This window comes from Bombyx mandarina, chromosome 26 (genome assembly GCF_030267445.1).
Source record: "Bombyx mandarina strain Sakado chromosome 26, ASM3026744v2".
NCBI lineage: Eukaryota > Metazoa > Arthropoda > Insecta > Lepidoptera > Bombycidae > Bombyx > Bombyx mandarina.
Genome location: NC_143232.1, coordinates 6,035,645 through 6,052,472, shown reverse-complemented (window position 1 = coordinate 6,052,472; position 16,828 = coordinate 6,035,645). Strand labels below are relative to the sequence as shown.

The window sequence follows — 16,828 nt, the reverse complement described above, 5'->3', positions numbered from 1 at the left end:
TCAAAGAGAATCTCGCAAATAATCCGTCATAACATGAAACATAACATAAATATATGGAAATAAATTGCCATTCTGCAATACAGACTTTAAGTATTTGCACTGACATTCCAACAACAAGCCACCTGCTATGACGAAAGAATGATCAAGTTTAAAGACATTTGTTGAATGGATTCATTAGTTATTTACTTGTATTGGGGATTTTTATATGGCAACTTTTTTCATTCTGTTTATAAATATGTTTGGCTCCAATTTTCGGAGTGATAAAAAGACATTGTTTGCAATAAACTTTGACAAATAAACCAAATCATTTAGAAAGAATAGCAACACAAAGATCATGTCATTGTGTCTCTAGGATTCGCTTCCTTTTCTTGGTATTAGGTAGGTACGTTATTGATTATTTGACGCATCTAACGATACCTGGATCCGGCAATATATCAATTAATAAGCTTTCCCCAACTCTAGCAGCGTTTTTATGACAACTATTTTGTTATTCCTTTCTTCTTCTTGTTATAGCAAATCGTAAATACGCTAAATATTATCGAGGGGGAAAGGCTATTTGGCTTAAGCGGCATTTGCTGGTGGTAGGACCACTTGTGAGTCCGCGTGGGGGTAGGTACCACCACCCCGCTTATTTCTGCCGTGAAGCAATAATGCGTTTCGGTTTGAAAGGTGGGGCAGCCGTTGTAACTTTACTTGAGACCTTCGAACTTATATCTCAAGGTGGGTGGCGCATTTACGTCGTAGATGTCTATGGGCTCCAGTAACCACTTAACATCATGTCTGCTGTGAGCTCGTCCACCCATCTAAGCAATAAAAAAAAAATTAAAAAAAAATTTAGCTTAATACGCGACATTTATCTTGGTAATTAAAGGTGCGTTTTATTTGGTATTTAGCATCAACAGTTCGATATTTTTAATTGAACCCCAATTAAGTTTAATCCATTCAAACAGCTGACGAAGCTTTTTTGTTATGATATTTTATCCAAATTTTAAACTTTAATGGTTCTCCTGTAAAATTGCAAAAATATCGCTTACAACAAATAGCCTTGTTATCATTGAACTAATTTAAAAAAAAAAACAAAAAACAAAAACAAAAAATAGACTAAACCATTTTTGTGCCTATTCATAAATGATTCGAACATCTTTCATAAGAAGCATTAACGCATAAGGTGCCTGCATCACGATGATCTTCATTTGGTACAAGACGTAGGGCTACGTACATACGTGCCTCTCCGTAGTTTTAAACATTACTAATTATTCGCTTCACTCTTAAAAAAAATGCCAACGCTTATAAATTCCGAGCAGGACGAGTCCGGGCTTAAGAAATCAATGATAAACGCAAAATTGGATGTAACGAGGGACCGAAAAAAAAAAACTGTATAAATTTCGAGGCGGACGGGACGGGCTTCGGAACTTTCCGTATTTAGGAAACGAGGTCAATACGGAGTTCACCTTTACATGGTGGCGGCGGCTCCCAACCCGATTTTCGATAGCCAACTGTGTGGATTGATAGAACGGATACGCGTTATTACAAGCACAGCGATATACATTATTGTAATTACTGTGTACTCATGTTCATACTTAGAGGATATGTTTGTGAGGTTTGGTGGTGTTGTGGGTTTATTATACGTTCTGTAGTGTAGAGGAATGATACCCCGCCCCGCTTCGCTTACCATGCAGTTATTGTGCATACAGTCAGTGGTTAAAGTGCAGCGGGGCGGGGTATCATTCCCCTACATGTTCAATGACTTAAGCGACATTTGGCAATAGGTATCCCATTCTCTCGGATCGTTTGGAACCTCTGGGTCTGCGGAGGGACTTCGGTTCCCTCTGTATTTTGTACCGTATGTTCCATGGGGAGTGCTCTGAAGAATTATTCGAGATGATACCGGCATCTCGTTTTTACCACCGCACCGCCCGCCACCGGAGTAGAGTTCATCCATACTACCTGGAGCCACTGCGGTCATCCACAGTGCGCTTCCAGATATCTTTTTTGCCACGCACCATCCGGCTATGGAATGAGCTCCCCTCCACGGTGTTTCCCGAGGGCTATGACATGTCCTTCTTCAAACGAGGCTTGTGGAGAGTATTAAGCGGTAGGCAGCGGCTTGGCTCTGCCCCTGGCATTGCTGAAGTCCATGAGCGACGGTAACCACTCACCATCAGGTGGGCCGTATGCTCGTCTGCCTAAAAGGGCAATAAAAAAAAAAAGTAGGAATATTCGTGAAGCCCGCTAAGGAGAGATTATTTTGAGATATTTTTTCAACAAAGAACAAAATAAATTGGAGCCTGATTTAGAAATACAGAGAAAACAATGTTGTGAAATAAAAAAACGACCTTAAGTTAACAATTTGCGGTGTAGTTTTAGTTGCTAAACTTTATGGTCCGGTCTGTATAAATTTTTTCGTAGTAAAATGTATTTAGATGACATTAATCTAAATTATGCCTCCTCGGTTATTCTTTCACTTATTTAAAAAAATATTAATATTAGATAATAGATAAATAGACAAATCTTCTTTGACATAGGAATTTGTTCTATTCAAAAAATGTGAATACAAATGTGCTTCCACCAATTTTCACAGGAAAGAAAAATAGCGCGAAGTTTTACTTATTTATTCACCTTCTTCAAACGAGGCTTGTGGAGAGTATTAAGCAGTAGGCAGCGGCTTGGCTCTGCCCCTGGCATTGCTGAAGTCCATGGGCGACGGTAACCACTCACCACTAGGTGGGACGTGTGCTCGTCTGCCTACAAGGGCAATAAAAAAAATAAAAAAGGTATTTATGTAGATTTTTAGCGACTTAAGGCGAAAATAGGTATACGAGGCCACCGCCCGTCAGATGTAGAATGGCTACTTCGGCTCATAGACATCACAATGCCGCCCACCTTGAGACATGAGGTCGAAATTTCAACAGTATAATAGTTATAGCAGTAGGTACATACAACAGTATAGGTTGGTTTTAAAACCTTTAAAAAATAGGGCCATGACTGCATCGCGGCTATACTGTAGGATCGTCGATACGGATTTATGTTTTGATAGCACCACGTAATTTACCAGACTTTAGGTTAAGGTAGTTTTGACATACTTTTTAATTTTTTATTTTATTATTATTATAATTTCTATTTTATTCAGAAGTTGTAGTTATTGTTTTTATTTAATTTTGATATTCTATATGAAATATATATATATTCATAAAGAATATATATTCTATATTCTATATGACATTCATTAACAATAACATATATATATATGCAAAATCTGAAGTAAATGAAATAAATAAAAAACAAAAAAGGGATGAAATTTTAGTTTGTAACCGATGCTAAGCATTCACGGGCAGTAGGTATTGTAAAATATGACAATATAAGAAAATTATACATAAATCTGATAATTCTTAATTGTTTTTATATTAATTGATCATCATCATCATCATCATCTCAGCCTGTCTGCTGTCCACTGCTGAACATAGGCCTCTCCAACTGATGTCCAGTGCGGCCGGTCCGTTGCCACCTGCATCCAACGTGACCCAGCAATTTTCACCAGGTCGTCGGTCCATCTGGTAGCTGGCCGTCCCACACTGCGTTTGCCAGTACGTGGTCTCCACTCGAGGATCTTTCTGCCCCATCGGCCGTCCGATCTTCGCGCTATGTGGCCAGCCCACTGCCACTTCAGCTTGCTAATCCTACGGGCTATGTCAGCAACTTTGGTTCTTCTACGGATCTCCTCATTTCTGATTCGATCTCGTAGAGAAATACCAAGCATAGCCCTCTACATAGCTCGCTGCGCGACACTAAGCTTCCTGAAAAGATCCCTTGTGAAGCACCACGTCTCGGAACCGTAAGTCATCACTGGCAACACACATTGGTTGTACACCTTTGTCTTTAGGCACTGAGGGATTTTGGACGAGAACACATTTCTTAATTTACCGAACGCTGCCCAGCCGAGTTGGATCCGCCTACTGACCTCTCTCTCAAAGTTGGACTTACCTAATCGGACTACCTGTCCCAGGTATATATAGTCGTCTACAACTTCAAGAGTAGAGTTCCCAACGGTAACTGCGGTGGGCTTAATATGGACATTGAACATGATTTTCGTTTTATCCATATTCATTTTAAGGCCCACTCGTTGAGAAACTCTATTGAGGTCTCCGAGCATCTGTCCCAAATCTTCCAGCGACTCAGCCATGACTACTATATCGTCAGCAAATCGAAGGTGTGTGATGTATTCGCCGTTTATATTGGTGCCAAATCCTTGCCATTCCAGAAGCTTGAAGGAATCCTCTAAGGCAGCGGTAAACAGTTTCGGGGATATGACATCTCCCTGTCTAACTCCACTTTTAAGCGTGATTTCCTTGACATTGTGGCGTTATTATACAAGTACTTCAACACCTCGACATACCGATAGTCAATACGGCATCGCTGGAGAGATCTAAGGACCGCCCAAGTTTCGACAGAATCAAAGGCCTTTTCATAGTCCACAAACGCCAAGCATAGGGGCCGATTATACTCTTCGGTCTTTTGTATAATCTGCCGCAGCGTATGTATGTGGTCTATGGTGCTAAAGCCTTTTCGGAAACCGGCTTGTTCGATAGGCTGAAAGTCATCGAGCCTGCGTTCGAGACGGTTCGTGATGACTCTCGAGAACAGCTTATAGACATGGCTCAGCAGTGTTATGGGCCTGTAGTTCTTCAATAAGGATTTGTCGCCTTTTTTGAAAAACAAAACCACAACACCCCTGTTCCATGCCTCATTAATTGATCACTATATAGTATTCTTGACTAGAGTACGTACATAGGTAACGTAATGATCAATATATCAACTTATGTCTAGTTTTGTTTGTTTCAAAAAATTAAAAGCCGAGCTGCTACATATATAACAATTTAACCACTGAGGTTCGCTCGACTGGCGACATCACGATGATGAAGATCCTACAGGCTCCACGCGTGATCAGTTTCATTAATTATTGTGATCACGAGTGCTTCTATCAACGTTATATCGACATTGTCAATGACACGATTGCAAAGTCAAACAAAATAAGTACCATTTAAAACTAAACGTTCTCACAGTCACAGCTTAGAAAATAATTTAACCTACACGTGTTTCACATTTTTCACACGTGACTCATTATTCCATATCAATGTTGTTAATCATTTTAAGAGTTAAATACACATGGCTGTTCTAATTTGTTTAATAGCTGAAAAACGATTGTTTGCTTTTAAGGTATATGAGCATAGATTCCAGCGTATACTAAGAATACTGAGAAATATAATGATGATACCTTACCATGTCAAAATTTGCTAGAAGTCTACACGTATGTATGTGTGACGAACAACTTTCTTTTGGAAATCCTTGTAATAGTATAATAGTATAATAATATTCTTCTAATAGTATTCTAATAGTAATATTCTTCTAATAGTATAATAATAACACAAAAGTCTCGTCATTCAAACGCATTATAGCAAGAAAAATAATTTTGTTAAACATTCGAAATTTACTTTAAATAACATAGCTAACTTGGACCACAGTCTAACTGTCGCGTCATTCATTCATTTTTAATTCACAATCAATTCCGAAAGAAACTATAAAATAAGTACACTCAACAAAAAAATAGGGCAGTAATTTTAAACTTCATTTTAGAAATAATGAAATAGGTACACTCGACAAAAAATAGGGCAGTATTTTTGAACTTCATTTTATAAATAATGAAATATGTACACTCGACAAAAAAATAGGGCAGTAATTTTAAACTTGATTTTAGAAATAATGAAATAGGTACACTCGACAAAAGAATAGGGCTGTACTTTTAAACTTAATTTTAGTTGTGTATATTAATAAGCTCGCGTTCAACTTAGTCTGTCGTAGCTCGCTGCTAGTAAGCGACTGGAAACCGCTCTGCAAAGTTTGTCCGTGACATAATATCGCATTAATTTTAATAAGCGGCATGAATGTCGTCAAAGTTCTTTGACACTGCTGTTGGCTAATCCGTTTTGCAATAGTAAAATGCCGTAAAGAGAAAACCTATGTTTTGATGGACACTTGTTTCGACTTTGACTATATTTTTTTTTTATAGCTTAGATGGGTGGACGAGCTCACAGCCCACCTGGTGTTAAGTGGTTACTGGAGCCCATAGACATCTACAGCGTAAATGCGCCACCCACCTTGAGATATACTAAGGTCTCAAGTATAGTTACGACGGCTGCCCCACCCTTCAAACCAAAACGCATTACTGCTTCACGGCAGAAATAGGCAGGGTGGTGGTACCTACCCGTGCGGATTCACAAGAGGTCCTACCACCGGTAATTACTGCTTTTTATTGCTTAGATGGGCGGACGAGCTCACGACTCACCTGGTGTTAAGTGGTTACCGGAGCCCGCATTCCGCTTTGAGGAGTGTGATTAATATTCCATGGCATATTTTTTTTTATTCATTGCATACAAATCATCAATTTGTCTTAACTCTCTCCGCACATGTGGTAGTGCAATTGTAGTGTAGAGCACGTTTCTGGCTACCTAGTTTTTGTGCGGCCCGCAGATGTGCTGCCCACGGACATCACGGTATGTCACGTCCCTGACCTTGAGACGCATGGTCCATTTCGCAATCTCAGTCGTATAGCGCGCGTATAATCGTTCAGTCACTGAATTCTGAACTCTTTTCTCGAGGTTTTTTTCACGAATTTTTCCGCTTAACTATGCCCAACGCTTCTCCGTGACCCAGAAAATTCAGTATTCGACACATCCGAAGCGAGATTGAGCCGTAAAAGCGTTTACAACCACGCAAAAACGTTAACAAAAATCATACAATTTAACTTCAAAACTCTAAAGACACATGAAAGAGTGATAAATTCAAGAGCGTTAACCTCGTAACGCTAAGCGACCTATTTCGGCGTCTTTTTATTATGTGCCATCGTAAAGTCACGACTAAATTTATATGAAAAGATTACAGAACGAATATTCGTGTGAATTCTCCCGGCTAGGGCTGGGATGAGGGAGTCGGCTTCTTCATTAGGGTTTTCTTCGGTTTTTGCATATCGTGTTCATAATTAAAACAATTTCTACGGTTTAATCTCGCGTTTTTATTAATATTACTGGTGGTAGGACCTCTTTTGATTACTGGTGGTAGGACCTCTTGTGAGTCCGCGCGGGTAGGTACCACCACCCTGCGTATTTCTGCCGTGAAGCAGTAATGCGTTTCGGTTTGAAGGGCGGGGCAGCCGTTGTAACTATACTTGAGACCTTAGAACATATATTTCAAGGTGGGTGGCGCATTTATGTTGTAGATGTCTATAGGCTCCAGTTACCACTTAACATCAGGTGGGCTGTGAGCTAGTCCACCCATCTAAGCAATAAAAAAAAAAACTTTTCGACGTTTTCACTTCGTAGCATACTTTAATCACCCGTGACCAAGAGAGCCGTAAAATATTGAAAACGTAAAAATATTTTTAATTGTAAGTAAATTATGTTCACATGTACCTTACCAACTACATAATAATACCCAACACAAAACTATTTTAGTCCACATAAATTATGTCTATATATACAAATATGTCATCATTCTCTTGTCCTTCTCCCAGTCAGTCACCTGGGGTCGGCGCAACAGGTTTTCTCCTTCCATACTCCTCTATCATATACCATTTCTTCGCTCACTCCCCTCTTACACATATCGGCTTTCATGCAATCCATCCATTCCTTCTTAGGTCTATCAAGCTAAGAAGAAGAGTTAAGAAGACCTCTACCTCTACCTAGAAAACCTCTACCTCTCCCTCTCCCTCTATGTATTTCTTATAGTTATATTCTCCAGTATGTCTTCTGGTTTTTATAGAGGCTACATTAGCACTTACCCGATTTTTCGATTTACTTCCTGGCAAAGGGTTGTAAGGGCTGAACTGGGTAAAATAAATATTGGAAGGTCATATGAATTTTGGTTTCCAAGTAACGCCCTACTTTCTTCGTCGAAAGAGAACCCTTCGGTTTTTTATTGGTTCTAGGGTAGACGACGATAAGGTTCATCTGGTGGTGAGCAGTCACCGTCGCTAATCAACAAGCTTGTTGCAGTTTCCTTGTCCTTCGCCTTTGAAGAAAGACATGTCATAGTGCGCAGGAAACAAAAAGATAGTAACTTTGATTTAGAATCCTAGCATTAAGGCGTGCCTTGGACTGAGCTTTAGTCGGCCGTAAGTTTGACAATTATAACAAGAGAAACAATAACAAAAGCTCCTGCAACTATTTTTATGCTATGCTTCCATTTGCCACACTGACTAATAATGTCAATGAGCAATAAACATAATTAAGATAATTAGTACTCGCCTTCTAATTAATATTACACTACATGCGATTGCCGGGCTTCATGTCACCTACGGCAATTAGAATTAGTGAAAATTGTACTCCAAGCGATGCGACTGTGCTGATGTAGGCAGGTATCCGGTTACCGTCCTCGCCGAACCCGTCGCTTGCGACGAAGGGCTCGACGAGTAAATTAACCCACAGACACAGCCCACTGAGTTTCTCGCCGGATCTTCTCAGTGAGTGGCGTTTCCGATCCGGTGGTAGATTCTGCGAAGCACTGCTCTTGCTAGGCCCAGTGTTGGCAACACTCCGGTTTGAGCCCCGTGAGCTCACCTAAACGTTAGGGTGAAGCTGAAATAGCCTCTCAACCCTATCAGCATAGGTAGGGAAAAAAGGCAGGTACCAGATTTTCTAGAGTAATACTTGTTCATGAATGAGTTCTCGTATCAAGGAATAATATCGGTTTATAAAGGTAGGTGCCCCCGCCTATTTCAAGTGCGATGAACTAATGCGCTTCGGCTTAAAGAGCGAGAGAGTCTTAATCCTTATAAGTTCCACTATCAGTACAAATCACACACTGTCACTAAAGATCTAATAAAGTTTGAACTAGCGGACATCCTGAACTCGCGGACATCCCTACTTCCGAAATATCCTTGCGACATTTTACGATGTACCTTTTAAGGGCTCCTTATTATGTTACATGATTTTAGGTTCTGTGTAACAATGTGTCGCGTTTTGTTGATTCCATTTTAAGATTTCGTTTGTTTCACGAAAATTTAAAATTTTTTTTCCCTACTTATGCTGATAGCCTCTCAAGGCTATTTTAGCTTCACCCTAACTTGTAGATGAGCTCACGGGGCTCAAACTGGAGTGTTGCTAACACTGACTCTAGCAAGAGCAGTGCTTCGCAGAATTTACCGCCGGATCGGAAACGCGACCCACTGAGAAGATCCGACACGTGATTGTCAGCTCCAACTGTTCACACGGGTGGGTACAAAGCCTCGTATTAATCCCGAAAATGCGACAACACCTTCCGAATGGCGACATATTTCCAGTGTGCTTGTTGACGTTCTCGATAGCGTAAAAGTTAACTCAAATTTGTATGGAGTTTGAACGTTTGCCTACGTTTGGCGCTAGGGGCGCTGTTCCAATTGCATACTAATCTGAGTTAACTTTTACGCGATCGAGAATGTTAAAAAATTCGCACTAATCATACTGATTCTCTTCTTTCGTGATATTCTTCTGAGTTTAGTTCAAGTTACTCAAAGTCAGAAAAAAACCTTTACAGTACAAAAACTCTACAGTAAGGAAATTATCTCGATTTTATATTTTCTTCGGTGTTCGCGAGCCGTAGACCTTTTAAAATCACTTTTACGGACGATTCAAATGTCTCAAACTGTACTGTAATCTATATCTATATCTTCTTCTTCTCTCTTCTCTATATATAAAAATGGATTGCTGTTCGTTGGTCTCGCTAAAACTCGAGAACGGCTGCACCGATTTGGCTAATTTTGGTCTTGAATTATTTGTGGAAGTCCAGAGAAGGTTTAAAAGGTAGATAAATATGAAAATGCTCGGAATTAAACAAAAATACCAATTTTGTTTTCCCTTTGATGTGTCCCCCGTCGGACGGATTCCTTTTGTTTGTTTTAAGTTTATTTTGTACAAAAGTTTAGGTCTTTTACTTATCGATTAAGGCACTACGAAGTCTGCCGGGTCAGCTAGTCGACAATAAAAAACGTGAGATTAAACCATACAAATAGTTTTATTATTGTCTGCGTAAACACTATAGCGCCAAGAGCGGCTTAGAAATAGCATATAAGGCGGTTATATGGATTCTTAATTTGATTTTTACTGGTGGTAGAACCTCTTGTGAGTCCGCACGGGTAGGCACCACCACCCTGCCTATTTCTGCCGTGAAGCAGTAATGCGTTTCGGTTTGAAGGGTAGGGCAGCCGTTGCCATACTGAGACCTTAGAACTTATACCACAAGGTGGGTGGCGCGTTTACGTTGTAGATGCCTATGGGTTCCAGTAACCACTTAATACCAGGTGGGATGTGAGCTCGTCCACCTATCTAAGCAATAAAAAAAATATCATTCTTAATTTCATGTCTTAATAACTGTGGCTTTGTCCATACTGCTATAACTATGGACTGCAGAGCCTCATCACAGCAGACAGACTATGACTCGTAGTCTTCACGTCCAACACCAATAAGAGTATACCAAATAAAAATTAAAAAAATGTACATTCTGCATCATTGTGAGCGCGCCTCAAACTAATTAAGTCTCGTTTAAAACCAAGTGGTTCCAATTAAATGCTAAGTGTCACACACGCCTATGTTTGTGGCTGAATCGATGTTTTCACCACGAGAACTAACGCCGATTTTAATCCACGTGATCATTAAAACAACACCAAATGGTTCGGACGAAATAGTTTATTTTCTGTTCCACCATCGCCGATCATCCCTGACACTATATAAGAGACTTAATCAAGACATATTTCGACAATAGACCCATAAGATCGGATAGACATAAATTTTAATTTTGAAACTGAAATTCGACCTATAAAGATAAAGAAACCTTTATTAACAACCTTAATTCGTATTTAGGTACATGCTATTAATTTAACTAGTGGTCGCCCGGTAGTCGAAATTCGACTATAATTAATTGAAATTGTAAGTTTGTACACTATTATGATTCTAATTTCAATGACTATTATATTTCTATTGCGGTAGGCAGCGGCTTGGCTCTGTCCCTGGCATTGCTGAAGTCCATGAGCGACGGTAACCACTCACCATCAGGTGGGCCGTACGCTCGTCTGCCAACAAGGGCAATAAAAAAAATATATATAATCACAAATTTCGCCAAGACTACACTATATAAAACATTAATAAAGACAAACAATATTTAATCTATTCTCAGTTTGACCACCGACGTGAAGAACAAAAGTTTGACAATAAATAAATAGTATGCATGCGTGTGTGCGTCAAATACATGGTATGTAGTGTATGTAATGTTTTATTTATTGATTTAATGTATTTCTTAGGCATAATTTAAAAAAAATATATTAACATTCTGCACTCCTTCTCTATATTCTCTATAAGTGTGGAAAATTTCATACTCCTCCGTCCGCGCAATTTTCGTAAAAAGGGATACAAAGTTTTTGCTTCACGTATTAATACATAGATAACTTTTAAACTCTTTGCTGCGAACGCCCTGAGTGAAGCCGAAAACCGAAGCAAATGGAAGCTGATGGTACAAAGAGCCACGAAGGGCTTTCAGGGAGACTCCTTCAGCAATGAAGTATTCGACTAAGAAGAAGAGAACTTTTAAATTACTCAAAGCAAATGCAATAATGGTAAATCACATTGCCCCTACTCGTGATTCAATTAGAAATGCGCGGGCATAATTCTGCGCGATGATATATTGCAAGAGTGTTTGTTACGGAATTAATCAAGCCGTGGCTTGTACTGGTAGAAACTTTAAATATTTCTTTTAATTGAATAGAAGATAGGCGCACAGCAGCCAATGTTAAAGCGTTCTTGAAGTCACAAGGAAATATTAAATGTACTGTCTGCATGGGAGACAATTTTTTCCTACCTATTCTAGTAACCTCTAGGGGTTATTCTAGATTCACCGAACTAGTAGGTGAGCTCACGGGGCTCAAACCTGACGTCGTTGCTAACACTAACCTTACTAAGAGCAGTGCTTCGCAAAATCTAGCACCGGATCGGAAACGCGACCCACTGAGAAGATCCGACGAGAAACTCAGTGGGCTGTATCTGTGGGTTAATTTACTCGCCGAGCCCTTCGTCGCAAGCGACGGGTTCGACGAGAACGATGACCGGTGCTTGGAAGAAGCCAAGAGAAATAATTTGTAGTACTGGTAATTATTAATGCTCTGTATTGGTAAATACCACACTTAATACATAAGATCAAAGTTTTAAATTTGATGTAAAATGGCTTGGCTGTGGAATTATCGATTTTTTAACCGATGCTGAACATAACAGAAAAAAAAAAAAAAAAAAATTATTTACTAACAATCACGCCACGTTAACTGGTCCCGTGATAAGTTCGTAAAGAACTTGTGTTACAGGTACCAGATAACGGAAATAAATGTAAGATTTTTATTATACACATACATATTATATTAAATATTAAATATACATCCATAACCCTGGAAAAGACATTTATATTTCTCATACAAATATTTTCCCTTGGCGGGATTCGAACCCGCGACACCCTTGTGTAGTGACCATGTCACTTACCACTACACCAGAAGGCCGTCGTATAACAGAAATCGTTAGCTAATATAAATTAATAGTTAGATGTTGATTTGATGGATTCTTAAAATACAAGTATATAAAGTGGTGATTTTTATTTGTCAGGCACATTTTAATGTCTATAATTTATGCCGACATTCAATATTAGACTCCATTAAACTGAGACTTCGGAATAATAAATAAAATGGAAATAATATAACAGGATTTGACAGAACGATTTGTAAAATAAACATTAGTTAATGGCACACACCGCATTGAGGTAACAGTAATCCATATAGTCATTAGGTGTTTCATTTTAATAGTAAGTAGTCTTTGACAGACTGTTATCTCTATGTGTTCATCCATAAGACTTAGAACCACTGCGTACCATCCGGGTTTGGATTGAGTTCCCCTCTACGGTGTTTCCCGAGCGCTATGACATGTCCTTCTACAAACGAGGCTCAAACGAGATCCCTAGCATTGCTGACGTCCATGGGCAACGGTAACCACTCATCATCAGGTGGGCTGTATGCTCGTCTGCCTACAAGGGCAAAAAAAAAGTTCAAAAAAGAAGAATGTTTGTTGATCGCTTTGTCGGTCATTTGTGGGCTCTCAAAATGGTTTGGTAGTTAAATTTAATCTGTATATGTCGCTATCGAAGTCATTTTTCAAACTGATCAGTGTGTTTAGTGCGCGTTTTTAACGTTCTCGATCGCGTGAAAGTTAACTCAAATTTGTATTCAGTTGGAACAGCGCCCCTAGCGGTAAACGTAGGCAAACAATAATAATAATTACCCTGATAACTAGCAGATGAAATACGACAAAATTAAATGTGACATCAACACACCGTTAATTTTTTTTTTTTTTTTATTGCCAAGATGTGTGGACGAGCTCACAGCCCACCTGGTGTTAAGTGGTTACTGGAACCCATAGACATCTACAACGTAAATGCGCCACACACCTTGAGATAAAGTTCTAAGGTCTCAGTATAGTTACAACGGCTACCCCACCCTTCAAACCGAAACACTTTAACTGCTTCACGGCAGAAATAGGCGGGGCAGTGGTACCTACCCGTGCGGACTCACAAGAAGTCCTACCACCCGTAAGTATTATACCCATAATAAATTCATCAACAGTACTCATTCCAAAATCATTATACACATCGCTCTCAGAACTTGATCATAATTAATATTCATACATCGCTTTACAAAAATCTGTAATAATCCACACCTGTTCTATAGTGCAAGGATTCCTTACATCCACTACTCAAACCCCTACAACACTACACAATGAACCAACTCACTTGGCGTAAGCCCGTGCTAGGTTCACATTTACCAGCATTAGCTGAATTATAATCTCAAAACTTACTAATTTTACAGGAGAGTGTTTTAAAGATTTAACTTAATGTAATATTTTTAATATTAATCATATTTGCAACATTAATTTTTTATTTTTTACCAGTTACCTTATGTGTCTTTTAAAGTAAGATAACATTTTGTTAATAGTAGTCAAAACATAGGTAAACTAAAAAAAAAAACAACCTAAACTACGCTCTTTTGACAGTATTTATGAGAAAAATACTGGTGATACCAAATGTTTACGCATATTAACTCAATTTCGAATATCTTTGGAAATTGTACACTTTTAATGCGAAAAGGCGACATCCATAACCCTGATAAAATACGAATGACTCGATAACATTAAAATACATACAAAGCCTCAAACTACGTCATACGTAATGAGTTATGCAAGAATCGACTTATGCAAGTGTAGACCGGCTTTATCAGCGAACAGTGAAATCGCTTTGTTGTGAGTCGCCAAATAATCGGTATTACGAATTATTATGCTATGAAATATTAATGGTTTCGTAAGAGCTACTCGCGCGCCCCCCTGTCGTAATGTTCATTCTACGCACGAAATTTTTTTAAAATACACAATCATTGAACTAAGCTTTTATCTTTTCAGGGATATCTTTTTTTAAAGTAAATGCATGAATTTAAATTATTTTTTATTGCGATTTATTAGTTTAATATTGAAAACAATTCAAAAAGTAAAGATAATCAACAAAATTTAGTACAAAATTAGTAGTGCCCTTGTACTCTGTATCTTTATTGTCGTGTTTTTTTTCTAACAGCTGTGTGTACAAAATATATTAAATAAATAAATAAATAAAATTTGTGACTTTAGCTATAAATAAATAAATAAAGTCCACGTATGTAGCAATTTAGCCTAGTAATAAATATGTATTTTTTTATTGCGTAGATAGGTGGACGAACTCATGGCTCATCTCATGTTAAGTGGTTAGATAAGAGCACGGAGCCCATAGACATGTAAAACGTAAATGCCACCACCCACCTTCAAATGGGAGTTCTAAATAATTAAAAAAAAACCAGAGGTACAATTATGTGCCTATGTGTCTGAAGAAGTTAATTTACAGTGGATATGTAAATAATGCGAGAATGCATATTATAATTAAATCCTCTGTATTTGTTGTCTATAGTATTGCCATCGCGTGAAGACGTCCATACCTCGACGTTAAATGTGGTAAATTTAACTTAAATACAATGAACATCATTTATCGGGAATTATTACGCTAGTCTGAAAGAAGAGTGAGTGGTACGATTTATCCCTTACATTAGCGTGAACGAAACAACGTGTAAAAACTAATAAATAATTACCAAACATTTGCCGGCCATGACCTTGAATAAGCGTTACCATGGTAACCGTTATTGAGATCGCGTTCAAGAAACGCGCGACGCGTTCAAAAATCAATACAATCATAGCAAAGAGAATAGAACCAAACAACCAGCGCACTCTTGCCCAACATCATTAAGCCTCTCACTAAATGAAGAAGTCAGCGGCGCGATATCTACCGAACACGTACCTGCTATGATATTTTAAAATATTCTCAGACATGTTAAAAATAAACTAAGCTGAATTCGTAATTAGCAAGATTTTATTATTATTATTTATCTGTTACTTTCAAGGGAGTTATGATTTTATTATTTACCTCTTGTGAGTCCGCGCGGATAGGTACCACCACTCTGCCTGTTTCTGCCGTGAAGCAGTAATGCGCATAGATTATACACTTAATAGATAATGCGTTTCAGTTTGAAGGGCAGCCGCTGTAACTATACTGAGCTTAGAACTTATATCTCAAGGTGGGTGGCGCAATTATTTTGAAGATGTCTATGGGCTCCAGTAACGACTTAACACCAGGTGGGCTGTGAGCTCGTCCACCCATTTAAGGAAATGAAAAAAATGTTAACGTCTCTTAGTTCGATATCCCGTGAACGGCATGCTTGTCTGCACGAACGGCAAACGCTGATTCTTAAAACCGTTTTTTTATTCATTCATATCGAACCTGTATTAATACGTTTCAAACCTAACATTAATCATAACCGCAAATAAGGCAATGACACATTAGTTATTTTTTTATTCAAAACAAAACATGTGGTTAAGTAGTTATAGTAACATTACATTATAGACATGAACATGTAAAATACATTAACTAAACTCATACTTATTAAATTTATACTTATTTATATGTACTTATACCTATGGTTAAACTTCCACTTAAATATTTGTAGTAAATAGTATTTTACGTACAAATAATACGTTTTGTTATGGGAAATTGGTCTGTCTATACTTTGTGCTTTGTTTAGTGACATCTATTGGCTATACATCCAACTAATTAGAAAACTTGTCATTTGTTTTTCATTGTAGCAATCTTCGAAGTATTGCTCAAATCCTGTCGATAGATGGCGTAACCAGCCGTAACATTTAATTTATAAAGTCTTTTATGCAGAATTTATTTGCTTCGCTGTTCTTTTAAATGTGTTTTAAATAATATCTTTGCAGTCACCAAAGAATTCAAAATCTTGATTCTATATTTTAAAAATTAACTCATCACAATTTTTATTTTTGTTACCAACGATACGTAAAGAAAGCGACTGCCTATTTTTTCGTGTGAGATAAATTTTACGCGCAACATTTCGGCTCCTTTGAAAGAAACAGATCAAACAATGTGCCTACTTTTCTTTGGTGCCTACGTGAAGTGTATTTAATATCTATTAATCTAGTGTTTTTAACCTCCTGGTTGCGAAGAAGTCAAAAGAAGCTACCGATAATTGAATTATTGTCATATATTTGAGGTTATTTTTGATAATATAAATACTTTTTAGTCGCTTTAAAGGTTTCCGACACCCTTAACACACGAGAAAGCCCTTGGGTCCATTAAATGTGCATTATCAATGATACTTTTGGGTATTTTGGCACTGAGGTACTTT

At 38.2% G+C, this 16,828-nt stretch overlaps 1 protein-coding gene across 1 annotated transcript in view; it reads right to left on the bottom strand.

Annotated features, from left to right (window-relative positions):
• The window catches only part of TBC1d7 (TBC1 domain family member 7), a 202,911-nt gene that overhangs the window by 61,976 nt on the left and 124,107 nt on the right, over window positions 1-16,828 (bottom strand). The window lies entirely within an intron of this gene.